This window comes from Carcharodon carcharias, chromosome 14 (assembly GCF_017639515.1).
Source record: "Carcharodon carcharias isolate sCarCar2 chromosome 14, sCarCar2.pri, whole genome shotgun sequence".
Classification (NCBI taxonomy): domain Eukaryota; kingdom Metazoa; phylum Chordata; class Chondrichthyes; order Lamniformes; family Lamnidae; genus Carcharodon; species Carcharodon carcharias.
The window spans coordinates 17,294,830-17,313,731 of record NC_054480.1 but is presented as its reverse complement, the minus strand read 5'-3'; the positions used below and the strand labels follow the sequence as shown (position 1 = coordinate 17,313,731).

Below are 18,902 nucleotides of genomic sequence, written 5' to 3'. Positions count from 1 at the left end.
TTGCGGACAGACCGAAGGTGTTCCGCAAAGCAGTCATCCAGTCTGCGTTTGATCTCTCCAATGTAGAGGAAACCACATTGGGAGCAGCAAATGCAATAGACTAAATTGAGGGAAGTGCAAGTGAAATGCTGTTTCACTTGAAAGAAGTGTTTGGGCCCTTGAACAGCGAGGAGAGGGGAAGTAAAGGGGCAGGTGTTGGACCTTCTGCAGTTGCATGGGGAGGTGCTGTGGGAGGGGTTGAGGTGTAGGGGGTGATGGAGGAGTGGACCAGGGTGTCCCGGAGGGAACGGTCCATGCGGAATGTCGCCGGGGTGGGTGAAGGGAAGATGTGTTTGGTGGTGGCATCATGGTGGATTTGGCAGAAATGGCGGAGGATGATCCTTTGAATGCGGAGGCTGGTGGGATGATAAGTGAGGACAAGAGGGACCCTATCTTGGTTCACGGAGGGAGAGGAAGGTGTGAGGGTCTGCTAACCGATGTTCAGTTTGGGTTCTGCCAGGGGCACTCCACTTCAGACCTCACTGCAGCCTGGTCCAAACATTGACTTAAAGAGCTGAATAGCAGTGGTGAGGTGAGAGTGACTGCACTTGACATCAAGCAGCATTTGACCGAGTGGTGCATCAAGGAGCCACATCAAAATCAAATTCTATGGCAGTCAGGGAAAACTTTTCACTAGCACAAAGGAAGATAGCTGTGGTTGTGTTGGCTGCCAATCATTCGAGTCCCAGGACATCACTGCAGGAACAGAATTACCTGGAAAAACTCAGCAGGTCTGGCAGCATCAGTGGAGAAGAAAAGAGTTGACGTTTCAAGTCCTCATGACCCTTCGAAAGAACTTGAGTGAATCCAAGAAAGGGGTGAAATATAAGCTGGTTTTTTATCTCTGTAATCCACACACTGGGTTTTACAGAATGTCAGTGTGAAATCTTACCATGCTCACAATGTCAAGTTATGTTTAGATGAATTTGGCATCATCATCTGGTGCAAACTTGGCATTTCAGACCCTCCATGATTAATCATCCTTCTCACGAGGCAGGATGTGTGTCCGCAATGGTGCAATAAAATTAGTGCCAGGCTTCACTTCAGGTGGAACCATCAATTTTTAAAAAATATTCTTTCAGGCAGTGATGAACTTAAAGGTCACATGTTAATTGTGCATTTATTGTAGTTAATTCTATTCAGGCGATGGGCATTAATTGGGGATGCACTCGAGGCCTTATATAATATATATAGACTAAAACTGTGGTGGTTGGGTTAGGATGTGTATGCTTATCATGAGTAACTCTGTAAATAAATGTGAAAGTGCGTAAAGGTTGGCTCCAATTCTATCCTTCATCACAAATAGAACATCACTGGTGTGTTCACAACTTGCACGAGTGGCAAAAATGATCAATGGGAGGTTCCAAGTGAAAGGAAGTAAAGTAAAGTCTTGCTTTTATGTAGCACTTTTCACAGATAACCAGACATTTTTACTTAGTTCTGTTGAACAGTCATACGGACTCGAAACGTTAACTGTGTTCCTCTCCACAGATACTGCCAGACCTGCTGAGTTTTTCCAGGTATTTTTATTTTTATCTTAAAGTGCTTTACAGCCAATGAAGTACTTATTGAAATGTAGTCACTGCTGTACTGTAGGGAAAGCAGCAGCAAATTTGCGCAGGGCAAACTCCTGCAAACAGCAATGTGACAAAGATTGGATAATTTTTTTTGTGATGTTGATTGAGGAATAAATACCTATTTGCCAGGACACCAGAGGTAACTACCCTGCTCTTCTTCGAAATAGTGTCATGAGATCACTTACACCCTCCTTATTAGGCAGATGGGGCCTTGGCTTAACGCTTCATCACAAATAACTTCACCAAAGGCAGCGTTGCTAAAAAAAGAAAGACTTGCATTTATGTAGTGCCTTTCGCAGCTGAGTAAGCATTTTTGAAGTGCAGTCACAGTTGTAATGTAGAAAAAGCAGCAGCCAACTGTGCACAGTAATCTTCCACAAACACCAAAGTGATAGTAACTGGTTCTGATGTTCATTGAAGGATAAATATTGCCCAAACACAAGAGATAATTTCCCTACTTTTCTTCTAAATAGTGACATGGGATTTTTTTTATGTCCATCTTGGTTTAACATCTCATCTGCAAGGCTGGTTACAGAATATCACTGTGAATTAAATGGCTAGTTATAGAGAATCACTGGGGATGGAATGGTTACAGAGAATCGCTGCAGATGGAGTCATTATACAGAATAACTTGGGATGGAGAGGTTATAGAGAATCACTGGGGATGGAGAGGTTATATAGAATCACTGGGGATGGAGAGGTTATAGAGCATCACTGAGATTGGAATGGTTATGGAGAATCACCAGGAATGGAGAGGTTATGGAGAATCACTGAGATTGGAGAGGTTATAGAGCATCACTGAGATTGGAACGATTATGGAGAATCACCAGGAATGGAGAGGTTATGGAGAATCACCAAGAATGGAGAGGTTAAGAGAATCACCAGGAATGGAGAGGTTATAGAGAATCACTGGGGATGGAGAAGTTACAGAGAATCACAGGGATTGGAGAGATTATGGAGAATCACTGGGGACGGAGAGGTTAGAGAGAATCACTGAGATTGGAGATAAAAACAAAAAACTGCGGATGCTGGAAATCCAAAACAAAAACAGAAATACCTGGAAAAACTCAGCAGGTCTGGCAGCATCGGCGGAGAAAAAAAGAGTTGACGTTTCGAGTCCTCATGACCCTTCCACAGAATTGAGCGAATATAAGGAGAGGGGTGAAATATAAGTTGGATTAAGGTGGTGGGGGAGGTGGGGGGGGAAGAGAAGTTGGGGGGGTGGTGTGGTTGTAGGGACAAGCAAGCAGTGATAGGAACAGATAATCAAAAGATGTCACAGACAAAAGAACAAAAGAACACAGAGGTGTTGAAGGTAGTGATATTATCGAAACGAATGTGCTAATTAAGAATGGATGGTAGGGCACTCAAGGTACAGCTCTAGTGGGGGTGGGGTGGAAAGACTAGCGGGGCATAAAAGATTTAAAAATAATGGAAATAGGTGGGAAAAGAAAAATCTATATAAATTATTGGAAAAAACAAAAGGAAGGGGGTGGGGATGGAGGAGGGAGTTCAAGATCTAAAGTTGTTGAATTCAATATTCAGTCCGGAAGGCTGTAAGGTCCCTAATCGGAAGATGAGGTGCTGTTTCTCCAGTTTGCGTTGGGCTTCACTAGAACAATGCAGCAAGCCAAGGACAGACATGTGGGCAAGAGAGCAGGTTGGAGTGTTAAAATGGCAAGTGACAGGGAGGTTTGGGTCATTCTTGCGGACAGACTGCAGGTGTTCTGCAAAGTGGTCGCTCAGTTTACGTTTAGTCTCTTCAATGTAGAGGAGACCACATTGGGAGCAACGAATGCAGTAGACTAAGTTGGGGGAAATGCAAGTGAAATGCTGCTTCACTTGAAAGGAGTGTTTGGGCCCTTGGACGGTGAGGAGAGAGGAAGTGAAGGGGCAGGTGTTGCATCTTTTGCATGGGCATGCGGAGGTGCCATAGGTGGGGGTTGAGGAGTAAGGGGTGATGGAGGAGTTGACCAGGGTGTCCTGGAGGGATCAATCCCTACGGCCGCCGGGGGTGGGGGGGGGGGGGGGGGGGGGGCGGGGGTGGTGAAGGGAAGATGAGTTTGGTGATGGCATCATGCTGGAGTTAGCGGAGTATGATCCTTTGAATGCGGAGGCTGGTGGGGTGATAAGTGAGGACAAGGGGGACCCTATCATGTTTCTGGGAGGGAGGAGAAGGTGTGAGGGTGGATGCGCAGGAGATGGGCTGGACACAGTTGAAGGCCCTGTCAAAGACCGTGGGTGGAAAACCTCAGTTAAGGAAGAAGGAGGACATGTCAGAGGAACTGTTTTTGAAGGTAGCATCATCAGAACAGATGCGACGGAGGCGAAAGAACTGAGAGAATGGGATGGAGTCCTTACAGGAAGCGGAGTGTGAGGAGCTGTAGTCGAGGTAGCTGTGGGAGTCGGTAGGCTTGTAATGGATATTGGTTGACAGTCTATCACCAGAGATTGAGACAGAGAGGTCAAGGAAGGGAAGGGAAGTGTCAGAGATGAACCACGTGAAAATGATGGAGGGGTGGAGATTGGAAGCAAAATTAATAAATTTTTCCAAGTCCCGATGAGAGCATGAAGCGGCACCAACGTAATCATCGATGTACTGGAGAAAGACTTGTGGAAGGGGGCCGGAGTAGGACTGGAACAAGGAATGTTCCACATACCCCATAAAGAGACAGGCATAGCTGGGGCCCATGCGGGTACCCATAGCCCCACCTTTTATTTGGAGGAAGTGAGAGGAGTTAAAGGAGAAATTGTTCAGTGTGAGAACAAGTTCAGTCAGACGGAGGAGAGTAGTGGTGGATGGGGATTGTTCGGGCCTCCGTTCGAGGAAGAAGCTAAGGGCCCTCAGACCATCCTGGTGGGGGATGGAGGTGTAGAGAGATTGGATGTCCATGGTGAAGAGGAGGCAGTTGGGGCCAGGGAACTGGAAATTGTTGATATGATGTAGGGTGTCAGAGGAATCACGGATGTAGGTGGGAAGGGACAGGACAAAGGGAGAGAGAAGGGAGTCAAGATAACGAGAAATGAGTTCCGTGGGGCAGGAGCAAGCTGACACGATCGGTCTACCAGGACAGTTCTGTTTGTAGATTTTGGGTAGGAGGTAGAAGCGGGCAGTCCGAGGTTGGGCGACTATCAGGTTGGAAGCTGTGGGAGGAAGATCTCCAGAGGAGATGAGGTCAGTGACAGTCCTGGAAACAATGGCTTGATGTTCAGTGGTGGGGTCATGATTCAGGGAGAGGTAGGAGGAAGTGTCTGCGAGTTGCACTTCCTCCTACCTCTCCCTGGACCATGACCCCACCACTGAACATCAAGCCATTGTTTCCAGGACTGTCACTGACCTCATCTCCTCTGGAGATCTTCCTCCCACAGCTTCCAACCTGATAGTCGCCCAATCTCGGACGGCCCGCTTCTGCCTCCTACCCAAAATCTACAAACAGAACTGTCCCAGTAGACCGATCGTGTCAGCCTGCTCCTGCCCCACGGAACTCATTTCTCGTTATCTTGACTCCCTTCTCTCTCCCCTTGTCCAGTCCCTTCCACCTTCAAACGTGATTCCTCTGACACCTTACGTCACATCAACAATTTCCAGTTCCCTGGCCCCAACCACTTCCTCTTCACCATGGACGTCCAATCCCTCTACAGCTCCATCCCCCACCAGGATGGTCTGAGGGCCCTTAGCTTCTTCCTCGAACAGAGGCCCGAACAATCCCCATCCACCACTACTCTCCTCTGTCTGACTGAACTTGTTCTCACACTGAAAAATTTCTCCTTTAACTCCTCTCCTTCCTCCAAATAAAAGGTGTGGCTATGGGTACCCGCATGGGCCCCAGCTATGCCTGTCTCTTTATGGGGTATGTGGAACATTCCTTGTTCCAGTCCTACTCCGGCCCCCTTCCACAACTCTTTCTCCAGTACATCGATGATTACTTCGGTGCCGCTTCATGCTCTCATCGGGACTTGGAAAAATTTATTAATTTTGCTTCTAATCTCCACCCCTCCATCATTTTCACATGGTTCATCTCTGACACTTCCCTTCCCTTCCTTGACCTCTCTGTCTCAATTTCTGGTGATAGACTGTCCACCAATATCCATTACAAACCCACTGACTCCCACAGCTACCTCGACTACACCTCCTCACACTCCGCTTCCTGTAAGGACTCCATCCCATTCTCTCAGTTCCTTCGCCTCCGTCGCTTCTGTTCTGATGATGCTACCTTCAAAAACAGTTCCCCTGACATGTCCTCCTTCTTCCTTAACTGAGGTTTTCCACCCACGGTCGTTGACAGGGCCCTCAACCGTGTCCGGCCCATCTCCTGCGCATCCGCCCTCACATCTTCTCCTCCCTCGCAGAAGCATGATAGGGTCCCCCTTGTCCTCACTTATCACCCCACCAGCCTCCGCATTCAAAGGATCATCCTCCGCCATTTCTGCCAACTCCAGCATGATGCCACCACCAAACACATCTTCCCTTCACCCCCCGGCAGCATTCCATAGGGATCGTTCCCTCCGGGACACCCTGGTACACTCCTCCATCACCCCCTACTCCTGAACCTCCACCTATGGCACCTCCCCATGCCCACGCAAAAGATGCAACACCTGCCCCTTCACTTCCTCTCTCCTCACCGTCCAAGGGCCCAAACACTCCTTTCAAGTGAAGCAGCATTTCACTTGCATTTCCCCCAACTTAGTCCACTGCATTCGTTGCTCCCAATGCAGTCTCCTCTACATTGGAGAGACCAAACGTAAACTGAGCGACCGCTTTGCAGAACACCTGCAGTCTGTCCGCAAGAATGACCCAAACCTCCCTGTCGCTTGCCATTTTAACACTCCAACCTGCTCTCTTGCCCACATGTCTGTCCTTGGCTTGCTGCATTGTTCCAGTGAAGCCCAACGCAAACTGGAGGAACAGCACCTCACCTTCCGACTAGGCACTTTACCGCCTTCCAGACTGAATATTCAATTCAACAACTTTAGATCTTGAACTCCCTCCTCCATCCCCACCCCCTTCCTTTTGTTTTTTCCAATAATTTATATAGATTTTTCTTTTCCCACCTATTTCCATTATTTTTAAATCTTTTATGCCCCGCTAGTCTTTCCACCCCACCCCCACTAGAGCTGTACCTTGAGTGCCCTACCATCCATTCTTAATTAGCACATTCGTTTCGATAATATCACTACCTTCAACACCTCTGTGTTCTTTTGTTCTTTTGTCTGTGACATCTTTTGATTATCTGTTCCTATCACTGCTTGCTTGTCCCTACAACCACATCACCCCCCCAATTTCTCTCCCCGCCCTCCCCCCCATCTTAAACCAACTTATATTTCATCCCTCTCCTTATATTCGCTCAGTTCTGTGGAAGGGTCATGAGGACTCGAAATGTCAACTCTTTTCTTCTCCGCCGATGCTGCCAGACCTGCTGAGTTTTCCCAGGTAATTCTGTTTTTGACTGAGATTGGAGAGGTTATAGAGAATCACTGGGGATGGAGAGGTTAAAGAGAATCACTGAGATTGGAGGGTTTATAGAAAATCACTGGGGATGGAGAGGTTATAGAGAATCACTGAGATTGGGGAGGTTATGGAGAATCACTGGGGATGGAGAGGTTATAGAGAATCACTGAGATTGGAGAGGTTATGGAGAATCACTGGGGATGGAGAGGTTATAGAGAATCACTGAGATTGGAGAGGTTATGGAGAATCACTGGGGATGGAGAGGTTATAGAGAATCACTGGGATGGAGTAGTTATAGAGGATCACTGGGACAGCATGGCATGTTGCCAGCCATTCACCTGAGGAAAAATATAAAAGGTGAGGGTAGGGAAGAGAAAAACTGCCGATAAAAAAATAGAATTTCAAACAATCACTCTGTTTGCATTATCCAGTGTGGTGCAATAATTCTGACCATCAATATATTAATAGTGTGGTACTTATATAGCACATCACAATGCTTCATAGAATGAATTATGTTTGAAGTGCAGTGACAATAATGTTATGCTAAAAGATTGACCTCCTCTAATACATCAACCCTAAAGGAGGGAGCAATCGTTTTGAAGCTATAGTAATTAATGCGTGTGCTTGAATACAGTAAATGGCACATTGTAGCACTGAAGCATTTGCACTGTGCCACAAAGCACTGAAGTAGACATCAAATTCTCATGGCATCCTCATTTCACAGATTGAGTTTCTAAGGAGGAGGTTAAATTCTTTGCTTGCTGGACAAGTCGGAAGCAGGCAGTGAATTAAACAATAAAGCAAAGCACTGCAGATGCTGGCGATCTAAAATAAAAACACAAAATGCTGGAAATGTTCAGCAGGTCACAGACCTGAAACATTAACTGTTTTTCTTTCCACAGTTGTCTGCCTGATCTGCCAAGTATTTTCAATATTTTCATTTTGAGACTGCCCACTGTCTTGGCCAGTAAGTGGTGGAGACAACAACAATATCAACTTACATATACCAAGTGCATTTAACACAATGTTCTGAGGTGCTTCAGAAATAAACATCAGGAAATGAATGCTGAGCCAGGAATGGATGTCTGAAAACCTGGCTAGAGAGATGGATTTTGAGAGGGATTTTAAAACCGGGAGATCAGTGGTGGAAAGATGGAGAGATTCTGGGAGGGAGTTCCAGAGAATAGGTCAGAGGCAGCTGATGGCAATGGTGAGGTGAAGAGGTGTGGGAATGCACAAGAATCCAAAATCAGAGGAGTTGAGCATTCAAGAAGGATTATAGGTCTGGAGAAGTTTGTGTAAAATAGATGTTTCTACTCATGAGGGAGCCCAAAATGAGTGAAATACTTCCGAAGTGATAGAGATATTCAAAATTTTGAGGGTTCTAGACAAAGTAGAAAGGGAGAAGCTGTTCCCATTGGAGGGAGGATCACGAACCGACATAAAGGGATTAGCAAAAGAACAAACAAAGATGAGGAGAAACATTTTTACATAGCAAGTGATTAGGAATGCACTGCCTGCGAATGTGGTGGAAGGGGATTCAATTGTGGCTTTCAAAAGGGAATTGGATAAGCACCTGATGAGAAAAAAAATCACAGGGCTGTGGGCAGCTGGTTAAGTTGTTGGCTAGTGTGTGCTTCAGAATAATGGCACTCATTCAATTGCCATTCCATCTGAGGTAGTCTTGGGACCTGCCTCTTCACCCTACCCCCTGATCGTAGAAGACAATAACAAACCACCACTGATTTAAGAACTGCCAAGAAAACAGCTCAGGAGAAAGCAGCAGCAGACAATGAATGGAGGACCTGCCTTTAGGCACAGCACACATTACATAAAAACAGAAAATGCTGGCAAAACTCAACAGGTCTGGTAGTATATGTCGAAAGAGGAAACAGAGTTAATACCTTCAGTCTGTCTGCAAGCATAACCCAGACCTCCCTGTCGCTTGTCATTTCAACACAACACCCTGCTCTCATGCCCACATGTCTGTCCTTGGCCTGCTGCAATGTTCGATTGAAGCTCAAGGCAAACTGGAGGAATGCACCTCATCTTCCAACTAGGCACTTTACAGTCTTCCGGACTTAATATTGAGTTCAACAATGTCAGATCATGAACTTTCTCCTGCATCTCCTCCCCCTTTCAGATCCCCTTTTTTCCAATAATTTATAATATTTTTACAACTATATTTTTTTCTTTTCTCTCCTATTATTAAATTTACTTCGATCTATTGTTTCATCTCCACCTTTTAGCCCATTTCAATCCCTTCCCCCCACCCCATCTGCACTAGAGCCATCTGCCACTAGCTTGTCCCCATTAGCACATCCTTTAGATAATATCACCACCGTCAACACCTCTTTGTCCTTTTGACTATGACATCTTTGGCAGTCTCTTCTTGGCCTCCACCCTTCACTGGCCCCCTATCAAGCTCTCCCGTCCCAACCCCCTCTACCAGCTTATATTTCATCTCATTTCAATATGTCTTAGTTCAGATGAAGGGTCATACGGACTCGAAACATCAACTGTATCCCTCCCCGCAGATGCTGTCAGACCTGCTGAGTTTTTCCAGGTATTTTTGTTTTTGAAACAGAATTAACGTTTCGAGTCCGATATGACTCTTCTTCACAATTGTGGACATAACATGGGGCAGAGGGAAAGGGCAGGGAAGTGGGACTATCGAAGTTACTCTTGCACAGAGCTGGCACAGCCATGACAAGCCTCCTTCTCTGCTGTGACCATTCTGTGCTGTTGTTGATTTTCCAGTATTTATCCACTTGGCAGACACAGGGCCCTGTAGTTGCTGAGCTGTTGTCACTCCACTGTAATTCTAATAACACAGCAACCTTTGCATTGACTGTCACAATCTCAGGATCTGAAGCGGTGGTGTTTCTTCAGGGCCTCGTTAGCGCAGTAGGCAGCGCGTCAGTCTCATAATCTGAAGGTCGTGAGTTCGAGCCTCACACGGGGCACTCGTTTTACGGGAAAGTGAAATTTCAGAATCAACAATCGGGTCTGCAGCACTTACCCCATCACCCCCAGTGTGGTAATCTCGGAGTCTTTGCTCCCTGTTCGATGGCTCAAACTGCAGACAGCCGTAAAGCCTGCTTATCTTTCCTCCGATGCTGCCAGACCTGCTGAGTTTTTCCAGGTAATTCTGTTTTTGTTTTGTATTTCCAGCATCCGCAGTTTTTTTGTTTTTATATCTTTCTTTAGGTTTTACTTTCACTTTGCAGATCATTGCAACATTTATCTATGACACCGGTGCCCCATTCTTGTGTTTCTCCATCCCATTGCATTTAAAGCTGACTTGGGATGGAGAACATCGTCAATAAAGTGAATGAGTTTAGCGCAAATAAAAAAAAAGTAGAGGCAAGAGTGTGATGTATGATTGCTTTGGTCCTGCCCCACAGGCATGAACTGACAATTGCCCCCCCTTTCCCCTCCCTGACTCCCCTCTCCATTTTCTCCTTCCTGACCTCCTCCAATACCTCCTTCCTGATGACTCCCTCCTCACTGACCACTCTCTATTATCCCCTCCTTAATGCATACACCATTGCCCATTCCCTGAGCCACTCTATTTTGCCCCCTCCCTGAAGCTCCCACCCCACTTTCCTGGAGCCATCTCCATTGCCCTCCCCATCGACATGCTTTCTCTTTCGATTGCCCCCTTCAAGGACTTGATGAGTTCCTGACTTTCTGATATCCAGGCTCTAGGACTCCGCGGTTCCCAACCATACAATCCCCCCCCCGCCCCGAAATGCCCCTTTCCGAGCCGCTGGCTCCCGAGTGTACTGCTCCACGACTGTACAAACCCTTGGGAAGCTGCAGTGAGCCGGTGCTGAGGTCTGACTCCTTATCGCTCCAGCTCCAGAAATATTGCAGCCTTTACATTGAATATCCCAGAGCCAGAAGCCGCTTTGCTGCCACTATATTCAGAGCCTCGTTAGCGCAGTAGGCAGCGCGTCAGTCTCATAATCTGAAGGTCGTGAGTTCGAGCCTCACACGGGGCACTTACTTTTTGTATCTCTAAGGGTCAGCCCTAATTATTTTTGCACGGTAGCTGGCATCTGGCTGTTTCGTCCCTAAAACGTGTGGTAGATCAAATGCACGCCATGAGCCCTGTAACTGTAGAATTGCATTGCCAATTTCTTAAAAAATAAAACAGAACAATTAGCTGAATTCTTTCAAGAGACTAGCTGACATTACCTGAAATGAAAACAACAAAATTGCTGGAAATGTTCAACAGGTCTGGCAACAGCTATGGAGAGAGAAACAGAGATAACATTTATAGTCTAATATGACTCTTCTAGCGTTCTAAAGAAATGTCATATTGGGCTCCCTCCACAGATGCTGCCAGACCTGCTGAATATTTCCAGCACTTTCTGTTTTTATTTCAGATTTCCAGCCGCTGCAGTATTTTGCTTTTGTTTAAACTGATATTACCTGCTTGGTAACAATTCCCATCTGTGAGTCTCAAGTTAAAAAAACTTGCATGCATATAGCATCTTTCACAACCATAGGATGTCTCAATTAAGGGCTTTACTCCCAATTAAGTTTCCTTCAACAGCATCTTCCAAACCTGTGACCTCTACACCTAGAAGGACAAGGCAGCAGATGCACAGGAGCTCCACCACCTACAAATGACTAGAGAGAATGCAGAGGAGATTTACCAGGATGTTGACTGGGCTGGAGAGTTAGAGATTGGATAGACTGGGGTTATTCTCCCTGGAGCAGAGGAGATTGAGGGGGGACATGATTGAGGTGTATAAAATTATGAGGGGCATAGATAGGGTAGGCAGGAAGGAACTTTTCCCCTTGGTGGAGGGATCAATAACCAGGGGGCATAGATTTAAGGTAAGGGGCAGGAGGTTTAGAAGGGATGTGAGAAAGAATTTTTTCACTCAGAGGGTGGTGGGAATCTGGAACTCACTGCCTGAAAGGCTGGTAAAGGCAGAGACCCTCATAACATTTAAGAAGTATTTGGATGTGCACTTGTGATGCCATGGCACACAAAGAAATGGGCCTAGTGCTGGAAAATGGGATTAGAATAGTTAGGTACTTGTTTGACTGGTGCAGACTAGATGGGCCAAAGGGCCTTTTTCTGTGCTGTAGACCTCTATGACTCTGAGGACAAGGCAGCAGATGCAGGGCAACTCCACCATCTACAAATTACCCCCAAGCCACACACCACCCTGACTTGGAAATATATTGTCGTTCCTTCACTGTCGCTGGGTCAAAATCCTGAAGCTCTCTCCCTAACAACACTGTGGGTGTACCAACGCCACATTCTGTGGTGGTTCAAGAAGGCAGCTCACCACCACCTTCTGAAGGGCAACTATGGATGGGTGATAAATGCTGGCCTTTCCAGCGACACCCACATCACATAGAGAATTCCAAAGATTCATTACCGTCTGACTGAAGAAATTCCTCCTCGTCTCAGTCTTAAATGGCCTGCCCCTTATTCTGAGACTGTGTCCCCAGTTCTAGATTTACTAGCCTAGAAAAACCATCTGAGGTTCCTTTGCAAGATCCTGCAAAAAGTACTTTTGAAGTGTAGTCAATGCTGTCATGTAAGAAGTGCAGCTCCCTCTTTGCTTCCAACAAGCTCGTAGACACAGCAATGTGATAATGACCCATGCTCCTATATGCTTTGGAGGCTTGGATAACCTACAGCAGACACCTCAAAGCACTGGAACACAGGAAATAGAAGCAGGAGTAGGCCATTCGGCCCATTTAGCCTGCTCTGCCATTCAAACAGATCATGGCTATCAATTTCTGTCTTGAATGTGCTTAATGATTGAGCTTCCACAGCCCTCTGGGATAGAGAATTCAAAAGATTCACCACCCTCTGAGTGAAGAAATTCCTACTCGTCTCAGTCTTAAATGACCTGCCCCTTATTCTGAGACTGTGTCCCCCGTTCTAGATTCACTTGCCTAGAAAAACCATCTGAGGTTCCTTCGCAAGATCCTGCAAATCCGGTAGTGAGAAAGGTCAAGGCAGTTCAACAGCAGCATCCTGTCCCGCACCAACATGCCCAGCATTGAGGTGCTAATCATTCAAAATCAGCTGCTCAGAGCAGGACATGTTCTTCATCTGCCTGACAACAGGCACTCCCAGGAGAACAGCGAAGACATTTTAGGGATGTCTTCAGTATCCCTGAAAACATCCCTGCCGACTCCTGGGACACCCTAGGCTTGTGACCGACCAAAATGAAGGAGGTTTATTTGGGAAGGCACTGAACACATCAAGAGACTTTGTCGGAGGCACACAGAGACAAACTCAAGGCACTGGAGAGAGTGCACAAACTTCCAAACACCTCATCTGCCAATCCTTCAAGCAGCAACTGCCCCACATGTGGCACAGTCTGCAGATCACACATTAAACTTATTAATCATCTCACAGCCCATCGAACCGGAGTGGAAGCAAGTCACCCTCAATCCTGAGGGACTGCCTAAGAGAAGAAGAATGACCAGGTAATTTGTTTTAATGATGTCGATTGAGGGATAAATATTGTCCGGGACTTGTTATGAAGATAGATTGGAGAAGTTAAGATTGTTCTCCTTGGAGAAAAGTAGGCTGAGAAAAGATTTGATAGAGGTATTTAAAATCATAAGGGGTCTGGACAGGGTAGATAGGGAGAAGCTGTTCCCATTGGTGGGAGGATCAAGATCGAGAAGGCACAGATTTAAAGTAATTGGCAAAAGAATCAAAAGCGATTTGAGAAAAAACTTTTTCGTACAGCAATTGGTTAAGGTCTGGAATGCACTGCCTGAGTGTGGTGGAGGCAAGTTCTATCAAAGCATTCAAAATGGAATTAGCCTGCTATCTAAAGTGGAAAAATATTCAGGGTTATGGAGGGTGGGAGAATGGCACTAATGAATTGTTCATTCGGAGAGCCGTTGCAGACACAATGGACCAAATGGCCTCCTTATGCATGTAACAATTCTGTGATTCTGGGATATGGAGTGAGTGGTTGAGTCAACTCAAAAAAAAAGTGCCAGTTTTTTGGGAAAAATAAGTGAGCAAAAAAGTCCAGACTTCAACTGCTGTAACACTTGAGGACCAGATACCAACAACAATGACAACTTATATACATATAACACCTTGAACATAATAAAAATCCCAAGGCGCTTCACAGGAACATTGTTAAAGTATGACACTGAACCACATAAGGAAGCATTATGTCGGATAACCAAAACCTTTGTCAATGATGTAGGTTTTAAGGAGTGTGCTAAAGCAGAAAAACGAGGTAGAGGCAAAGAGGTGTGGGGAGGGTATTCCAGATCCTGGGGCTAGGCAACTGAAGGCACAGCCACCAATGGAGTAATTCTAATTGGGAATGCTTAAGAGGCCAGAATTAGAGGAACACAGATATCTCGGAGGGTTGTGGGGCTAAAGGAGATTACAGGCACAGGGAGGGATGAGGCCATGGAGCCAGTTGAACAAAAAGATGTGATTTTTAAAGTCAAACTGCTGTTTGTCTGGGAACTTTGAGAAGGTGGTAGTGATTCAGTGAGAACGGGTGATAGGGCAATGGGACTTGGTACAAGTTAAGGCACATGCAGCTGAGATTTTGATGACCTCAAGTTCACAGAGGGTGGAATGTGGGAGACCAGACAGGAGTATGTTACAATAGTCAAGTCTAAAGGTAATAAAGGCGTGAATGACGGCTTCAGTAGCTGATGCACTGAGACAGGGGCACAGTTATATGATGTTACGGAGGTGGAAATAGGCTGCCTTAGTGATTGGAAAAACTCAGCAGGTCTGGCAGCATCGGCGGAGAAGAAAAGAGTTGACGTTTCGAGTCCTCGTGACCCTTCCACTTCCATTTCCAACATCTGCAGTTTTTTGTTTTTACGCCTTAGTGATTGGGTTATCTTTGCCTTCCAGAATGATCGTGGAATAGTGAGCAGTTTTAGCAGATGAAAGCAGGATTCGATTGTGATTTAAGTGGTCCAGCCAGATGAATGGATGGCTAAACCACTTGCCCGCAATATTTTTTCAAGTCTGCATCCCTTGGACTTCAGGAACCCATGATGAACGCTTTAATCACAGGAAATGGTTCATCTTCAAGGGACTAAGAACATTCTGGGAGAATCTGTGTTTAAAAGACACTGTTCCTTAAAGGATTGCTTTTCTTGGCAGAGACAGCCATTTACAAGAAAAGGTAATTAAGCAGTTGTAAAGAAGCTAGATACTTCTTGACTCTGGTGGACTGTTTAAAAAGGGGATCACATGGCAGTTTATAGCTCTGGATAAAACAAATGTGCCTGGAAAACTGTGTTTAAGTTGGTTTTGGTTTTGCTCTGAGAAGAAGGACCAACTGCTTGTGAAGGAAGACAGCAGCCTTTTTGTAGTCCACAGCCGGAAATGAATATAAGCTGTTCCTAAGTTGCTCTACATGCTGGAATTGAGCACCTGCAAGTGTTCCTTGAGTCTGCCTGAAAAGCAGTGCAAGAGTCATTGATTGTTTCGCAGATCAGCGCTAATACCAACCGTATAACCCAGACACAAAACCAAAAATAGCTGGAAAAACTCAGCAGGTCTGACAGCATCTGCGGAGAGGAATACAGTTAAAGTTTCGAGTCCGTTTGACTCTTCATCAGTCACCAACCCAGATGCTATTTCAAGGACTCCATCATCTTTCCTTTTCCTTGAATCATTAACTTTTAACCTTTAGCAGAATTCCTCTTTTTTGGATGTGTGTGTGTGTGAGACTTAGGGTATCTCAAGAGTCATTGATGTACTTTCATATTTCATACTATATGTTAATAAGCTTGGCCATTCTATTTGACAAGACTGGTTTTATAATAAACTAAGAAGTTTGTTGTTTATTGAAGAAAGCCTGGTTAAAGACTCTTTTATTCTGGGTAACAGTAGCGAAGGTAAACAATTGGCCATTTTGGTGAGTGAATCAAACTTTTAAACTAATGGCATGACCTGTGGAGTAACAGACCCGGGAGAGAAATTATAAGGGCATTAAAAGAAATGGTGTTTTCGCTTCCATTGCTTTGAACACTTTTTTTGTATTCATCACAAAAATATTGGAGATGGTGGGGAGGGAGCCATTTGATTGGCTGGGACAGTTGGATGTCATGTGATTAAACCTCCAAGAATACCTCCAACCAGAGTTGGCAACCCTATGTAGAATCTGCATTATTTTACAAATTATGTCATTGATAGGAAGTGCGTAGATCGGGAAAGGGATGGGGAGATTTGTTTTTGAGTTCTCTCACCTTTTCTCTCTATCTTTTCAACCTCACCATAGATTCTTTGTGGTTCTCAAAAAAAAGGTTGGGTTCACTCTGGGGCTCCAATGTGTTCTCTATCAGTGGTGAAAAGGCAGGATGTTTTGTAAGATTAGCAATTAGTTTGTTTATGGGCTAAGGAAGTTACTATGCATGGTCAAACTTAATAAACCACAGGCCTTTCAGCCCATGGAGCCTAAACTGACTCTCCATGGGACAATCCCATTCCCCCGCTCTATCCCTGTAATTCTGCAAGTTCATTTCCTTCAAAGTTCTTCCTCACCTTCCCCCCACATCGATTGCCCACAACCTTAAATCCGTGTCCCCTAGTCCTTGTACCATCAGCTAGTGGAAAGCTTTTCCTCGTTTAGCTTATCCAAACCTGTCATAATCTTGTACACCTCTATTAAACCTTCCCTCAATCTCCATTGCTCCAAGGAGAACAATCCCAGCTTCTCCTCTTTGTAGCTAGAACCCCACATTCCTGGAACTATTCTGATATATCTTCTCTGCACCCTCTCAATGACCCTTAACAGAAATAAGAGATGTCATAGAGATACCATGTAGTTTTCCCCAGTTAATAGCACTCATCTTTAATGTGCACTGAGATATGCAATGAACTAATCTGTGGGATGAAAAAACATTATTAATCTCTTGATTTTCCTCCTTGGGTGTCACTTTTATTGGATTATAGTGTGAACCACTTCCTGCCAATTTTACATATTCAATGGGATGCCTTCATTATCTGGTTTGCATCCCTTCCTTGAAATGCAAAGTTATTAATTAAATTAAGAAACCTTTTGTGTTTTTGTGATCTATTTACCCTGCTCATCCCTTCTCTGGTATCCTGTCTGCGTTAAAATTCGCCAACAGTGCAGCAGGATTTCAGAAATTAAAACAAAAAGGCTGCAAGTATACAGCAGTGCCTCCAGTATCTGTCAAGAGAGAAGATGGGTTATTTATTTCACAAGCGCATGTCAATCAGAACTGAAGACAAAGACTAAAAAGCACTTTAAGAAAGCTAGAAACAGAAAATGAGAGAGAAAGTGGGGGAGAAAATCTCATCAAAAAAACAGGGAGACAGTGAGGAGAATTTCATTTTTACCGATTGAATCTTAGAGGGGCCAATGCTTTCCAGTAGCAGAGGGTCGATAACCAGAGATCACAGATTGAAAGAACCAGAGGCGACATGAGAAAACATTTTTATTTTCTACTGTGAGTTTTTGTAATCTGGAATGCACTGCCTAAAATGGTGGTGCCAGCAGATTCAATATCAAGCTTCAAAAAGGAACTGGTTATATACCTACAAAGGAAAAACTATCAGGACTATGGGAGAAGGAGTATGGGAGTGGGACTAATTGGGGAGATCTTTCAAAGAACCAACAGGCATGATGGGCTCAACAACCTCCTGAGCTGTTAAGATTCTACGCTATGCCTGGCTGCTGACCTTCCCCAGACATGTTCCCTTGTTCTTTTTACCTGCAGTTTTGTAATTAATCTTTTGTAATTCTTGAGATTTCCAAAGAGAACTGTGGTACTGATATACACAGATACATGAAGAGACCTGGTGTTCTTGTTCACAGGTCACTGAAAGCGAACAAGTGTGTACAAGCAATTAGGAAGGCAAACGGTGTGTTAGGCTTTATTGCAAGGGGATATGAGTACAGGAATAAGGAGTCTTGCTGTATAATGTCTTGGTGAGACCACACCTGGAGTACTGGGTGCAGTTTTGATCTCCTTACCTTAGGAAGGATGTACCAGCCATAAAGGGAGTGCAATGAAGGTTCCGTCAGTCTACTTCCAGGGGTTGCGGGACTGTCTTATGAAGAGAGATTCAGGAGGCTGGGCCTGTATTCTCTAGAGCTCAGAAGAATGAGAGGCGATCTCATTGACGTGTACTAAATTCTTACAGGGCTCAACAGGGTAGATGCAAGAAGGATGCTTCTCCTGGTTTGGGGTGGGTGGTCTAGAACCAGGGGGCATAGTCTGAGAATAAGAGGTAGGTCATTCAGGACTGAGATGAGGGGAAATTTCTTTAATCTGAGGGTGATAGGTCTTTGGAATTCTCTATCCCAGAGGGCAGTGGAGGCTCAGTCATTATGTTCAAAGTAGAGGTCAATAGATTCCTAGATACCGATGACATTAAGGGTTGGTGTGGGAAGGTGGCGTTGAGGGAGATCAGCCATGATCTAGTTAAATGGCAGAGCAGGCTCGAAAGGCTGAATGGCTTACTCATGCTTCTATGTTCCTATGGATAAAGAAGCTGGACTTCTTGACTAGTTGATGATTCAGTCTGGAGGGAGAGTTGTATTGTCAGTTGAAGCTCCCATTGCCTGTTTGGGTAGATGCAAAAGATCAGACGACAGCATTCCAAGAACAAGGACTTCTCCAGTGTCATGGTCAACATTCCTCCCTCCCTCCCACACTACCAAAATTAGGTCAACTGGTCATTCATGTCATTTGCTGGCGCATATGGGATCTTGATATGCACAAAATTGGTTGCTGCGATTTGCTAACTAATAATAGTAATGACTACATTTCAAAAGTAAGTAACTGGCTGTAAAACACTTTGATGCATCCTGAGGGCTTGA

The 18,902-nt window shown here is 45.1% G+C and overlaps 2 non-coding genes across 2 annotated transcripts; both read left to right on the top strand.

Annotated features, from left to right (window-relative positions):
• The first annotated feature begins 9,958 nt into the window (after positions 1–9,958).
• Positions 9,959–10,031, top strand: trnam-cau. The gene has a single exon. It is a non-coding gene; the product is annotated as a tRNA-Met (tRNA).
• A 968-nt stretch (positions 10,032–10,999) lies between these two features.
• trnam-cau lies at positions 11,000–11,072 on the top strand. Its single transcript has one exon. It is a non-coding gene; the product is annotated as a tRNA-Met (tRNA).
• Positions 11,073–18,902: the final 7,830 nt, after the last annotated feature.